The sequence below is a fragment of the Silene latifolia genome, chromosome 2 (assembly GCF_048544455.1).
Source record: "Silene latifolia isolate original U9 population chromosome 2, ASM4854445v1, whole genome shotgun sequence".
NCBI lineage: Eukaryota > Viridiplantae > Streptophyta > Magnoliopsida > Caryophyllales > Caryophyllaceae > Silene > Silene latifolia.
In genome coordinates, this window is record NC_133527.1 from 135,955,036 (window position 1) to 135,960,293 (window position 5,258).

General features: G+C 39.8%; 1 non-coding gene across 1 annotated transcript; it reads right to left on the reverse strand.

The window, feature by feature from the left end:
- Positions 1-2,752: 2,752 nt before the first annotated feature.
- LOC141644552 (small nucleolar RNA R71) lies at positions 2,753-2,859 on the reverse strand. Its single transcript, XR_012544165.1, has one exon. It is a non-coding gene; the product is annotated as a small nucleolar RNA R71 (small nucleolar RNA).
- Positions 2,860-5,258: the final 2,399 nt, after the last annotated feature.

The following is a 5,258-nucleotide window of genomic DNA, read 5'->3' on the forward strand; positions in this document are numbered from 1 at the left end:
CAAAACCTTGAGATAAATCTCGCATCCCTGTCAGATACTATGTCCTTAGGGACTCCATGTAACTTAAGCACATTCTTCCGATAAGCCATAGCTAATTGTGCTTTAGTCCATGTATCTTTCATTGGCACAAAGTGAGCTGACTTGGTCAGTCGATCCACTATTACCCATATCATGTTGTTACCCTGTTGACTCTTTGGCAAACCCACAATAAAATCCATAGAAATGGATTCCCACTTCCACTCAGTGATGTGACCATAATTAGCATATTTAGTCCCCGAATTAGCCTTGTTCCCATGCTTTTTAGTGCATATTTGGGTCATTTATTGTCTTTAGTCCTTTGTTTTGCATATTCTTTGAGGTTTTGATCCCTTGGTAGGAAAGGAGTGCAAACCTTGCATTTTCATGGCAAAATGAGGCTAAATTGATTGAATTCAATGACCAAGCATCAAGGAGAGACAAGATTAGAAGGCCTTTGTACATACTATAGTAGATGGGCAATGATGAGAAAAGATCCTTGCATCTCCGAGGAAATCCTCAAGGATTTTATGAAGAAAAAGGAAGAAAAGAAGAAGGAACAAGACTGCTTGACAATCCGTGCGGATTGCCTTGAATCCGCCCGTCCACCAAGCCACAATCCGAGCGGCTTCTCCAGAAGACGCCCGGGAAAAAAAACCCAAAGACGCCCGTCTTTACCCCCTGGACGCCCGTGCAGAAGCTGCCAAATCCGCCGTCCCGTGCTAAAGACGCCCGGATTCCCAACCAGTCCCATTTCGTCTTCTTCAAGCTTCAAGGAAGGATGCACAACTTTTTCTAGAGACCGGAGTCTCCCTAGAGACCGGAGTCTTCCAAAAGAGACCGGCGATTCCTCAACAAGGGACTTAATCATCATTTAAGCCCTTAGTTAACCCTAATTCATGCACCTAATCCCCACTATAAATACCCCATTAGTCTAATTAGAAGAGCATGTTCTTCTTAGCAATCTTTAGTGTAGTTAATATCAATCAAATCTCTCTTTAATCTTATAATCAACATTTAATCAAGTTTTAATACAAGTTTTATTTCCTTATTTTCTCTCTTGTTCATCCTTTATTTTGGTAATTGAAGATTATTTGGGTTATTATTGGGAGATTGACAAACTCTCAATCAAGCATCAAGTACTTCTTTTATTCTTTGCTTTATTATTGGAATCATTTGTAGGTATAATTCTCTTAATCCCTTTTTAATTATTGTTAATCACTTTCATTTATTCATCATGTTTCACTTTGTTGGTATGATTGACAACCTTGCTAGCATGTTCAACATGATAATGAGTGAGTAGTTTCCTTAGCTAGAGTTAATGGGTAATTAGGGAAAACCAACATGGGGAATTATTCATGCTTAAATTAATATGCTTTCATAGTTTATTTGCTTGCTTGTTGTGATCTCAACTTATGCACATGTTATGTTTGATGAAATGTGAGCCTACGAATCCTTGCATTTTTTACCCATCACCTATCTTTTCAATGAGACTTGTAAGACATAAACCAACTCGAGTCTCATTAGACCATGCATATTGTTGAGTAGGGAAGATTAAGTCGACTTGTAGGTGTTGTACAATCTAATCGATTCGGCTCCGGGACCCAAACTTTTCTAGGATTGTAAGATATAAACCAACTCGATCCATCACAACAATAATTGCTTGCTTATAACTTGAGAATATGTTTGTATGATCAATTCCCATGAATCCCCTATGGCCCCATGACACCCTAGTGCCTTTTATCAATTGTTTACATCCCTTTTAATTCATCTTGCTTGTTTACTTTCATTGCTATTTACTTTAGTGACCTTCTACTTCAAACCCCAATTGTGACACCCTTAAGACACCACTAGTTGCAATAGAAATCTCATCTCAATTCCCATCCCTTGGGATCCGACCTTTACTTGCCTCTTTACTAATTGTAGAGTTGTTTGTGAAGTTATAAATTGTGTTTTGGTCTAGGTGCTCCTAACGACAAGTACTGAAAACTAAACCCCACACTAGGGTACACCGACCAAAAATGGCGCCGTTTCCGGGGACGGTGTTAACTTGATTTAGTTTTTCTTGTATTGTTATTAGTTGTGTCTTTCTTTGCCTTGGGGAAGTAAAACTCCTCAAGGTTTGTTCTAATTGTTTTTGAGTTGTTTGATATTTTGCATGTCTAGAAGGTCACAAGATGACTTGTTACCCTTTGATCACGAAATTGAAAGGACTTTGACAACCAATAGAAGACTTGCTAGGAGAACTTTGAGAGGTATTAGTGAGGTTGTAGATAGTCAACCAAATACTATTGAGTTCATCAACCCTTTTGCAAGAGAAGGTGAGGAGAACCCAACACAAAATCCAACACAAAATCAACCCACAATGCCTAAGTTTTCATCACATTCCGTACCCACCGAGGAGAACCTACCCAATGGTACTCCCACACCACAACATCTAACCGGAAATTTTATTGCCAAATCCTCATTTATCCAATTAGTCGAAAGAAGCCAATTTGGGGGGATGCCTAGTTAAGACCCTCACTCTCATATGGAGACTTTTTGTGACTATTGTGATGCGATTTCTCAAACCGGTGTAACTCAAGACCTAATTCGATGGGTCTTATTTCCTTTTTCTCTAATCGGCACCGCAAAACAATGGTTGAAAGGCCTTGATAAGGCTACTCTCGGAATTGATTCTTGGAAAAAGTTGGCTCTCGCTTTCTACAAAAAGTTCTATCCACCGGAAAAGACTAACATGCTAAGAGCTCAAATTACGGGCTATAAGCAAAGGGATGAAGAATCTTTGTATGAAGCTTGGGAGCGATTCAAGGGAATTTGTCGCTCATGTCCTCATCATGGACTTAGCGAGTGGTTCTTGGTACAACAATTTTGGAACGGTCTTTATGAAGATTCAAGGAATATTCTCAACATGGGATCAAATGGAATGTTCACCGAAGTTGATGACAATCAAACTTGGAACAAAATTAAGGAAATGGCGGTCCATAACTCACAATATAGTAGACCTCGCAAGGCTACTAGAGGAGGAAAGCATGAAGTGGACTCCATTACTCAATTGGGTGCTCAACTTAGTGCTCATATTGATACCATCAATTTGATGTTTGAAAAAGCTATGGCTAGACTTGAAGAAGCCTCAAAATCACCAAAGCATCATGTTAATGCCATGACGGCATCTTCATCAATCCCAAGTGGGATATGTGAGAATTGTGGAACTTTGGGACATGACCAAAGTGAATGTAGGGGAACAAACGAACAAGTGAATGCTTTCCAAGCATACAAGAGTGGTACCCCTTATTCAAACTATTACAATGAAAACACCAAATTCCATCCAAATCTCTCATACAAAAGCCAAAATGTTCAAAACTCTCAACCAACATACACCCCACCTCCCATGAGAAACCAAAATCAAAGACCCTTTTACAACCAAAACCAAGGTTACCAAAATCAAACTCCATACAATCAACAAAATGACCAAGGTTTTGATGTTCAAAAAGCGGTCCTCCAAATGCAAAAGAATCAACAAGAGTTTTTCAGTCAAATGCAGAAGGATAGTCAAGCAAAGGAAATCACCATCAACAACATTCTAGCTCACACCAAAATGTTGGAAACCCAATTGACTCAACTAGCATCTTCAAGCTCACAAAGACAAAAGGGGCAATTACCACCTCAAAGTAATCCCCCAAGACATGAAACAGTTAGTGCCATTCACTTGAGGAGTGGTACAAGGTATGAAGCACCGAAGAAGCAAGTTGAGGATGAAGTTGTGGAAGCTAGTGACAAAGAAGAAATTGTGCAAAACTCCAAGGATGGAGAACCATCAAAAGAAGAAATTTCAAAGAAAAATGAAGACAAGGTCAAGGAGAAGGAGCCCATTGTGATTAGACTTCCTTTTCCAAGTCGTCAAGCCAAGCCCAAATTTGATGACCAACTTGGAAAATTTATGGAAATTGTGAAGAATTTGGAAGTCTTGATTCCTTTCACGGAATTAATCAATCACGTGTCGGCCTATGCAAAATACATGAAAGACATCCTCACAAATAAGAAGTCAATCCGGAAACTTGAGACTATCGCCTTCACTAAGGTGAGTAGCGCAATACTTCAAGGGAGTTCACCTCCAAAACTCAAAGATCCGGGAAGCTTCTCACTACCGTGTACCATTGGCGACACCACGATCAACAAAGCCTTATGTGATCTAGGGGCTAGTGTGAGTGTTATGCCGTACTCGGTGAGTAAAAGGTTGGGGATAGGAGAGCTTAAATGCACCAATATCACACTCTAAATGGCCGATAGATCGACGAAGACACCATTAGGGATATGGGAAGATGTTCCCGTAAGAGTTGGGAAATTTTTCATCCCGGTGGACTTTGTCATTGTTGACATGGAAGAAGAATCCAACATTCCGATCATTCTAGGAAGACCTTTCTTACACACCGCGGGTGCGGTGATTGATGTGAAGCATGGAGAGCTCACTCTAGAAGTGGGAGATGAGAGCATAACTTTCAATCTTGACAAAACCATGAGAGCTCCCCGTTTGCATGAACCATGTTTTATCATTGATCATTATAGCCGGAGGGATGATAGGAAGAAGTCGGAATTCCAATGGAAGAAGAAAATTAATGATGCTCCATTCAAAGAGCAAGTGAATTGTAACAAAGAGAGCTTGAAAAGCTCACCAAAGTCAAGCAATGAAGAGGATGGCCTCATTGGCCAAGACAAGGAAGTGGGAGAGTTGTCTCCATCAACTCAAGAGATCTTTAGTGATCAAGTAGATGAAGTTTGTGGTCTTTGGGACGATGAGTTTGAAGGGATTTTCAATCCCTATATTGGTAATGCTATAGATCAAGACAGACAACAAGGGCAAAGGTCTATTGAAGACCTTTATCATGATAATGAACAAGCTTTTGATTACTTCTTCAAGGTGTTGAGCAACATCAACAACACCTTGGACATGCCCCCATGACATCTCACTAAGGATGAGAGTTTGGTGGAGTCCTCCCTAAACCACCATTTGTAAATATTTCTAACTCCCTAACTCGCATTTTAATTCTAACATTGCATTTTTGTCATTTTTGGATTTTTATGCCTTGATCAAGATAATTATCATTTTTGAGAGAAGTGAGGGAGGGACTAATGATTTTAATTGATGTGTAGTGCTTTAGCTTAGTGTGGGGATAGCAATTGCCTAGGCTATTCATGCCTTAGTAGTTCCCCTGTGGGAAATAATCTGTATACTTCCCTTAAAC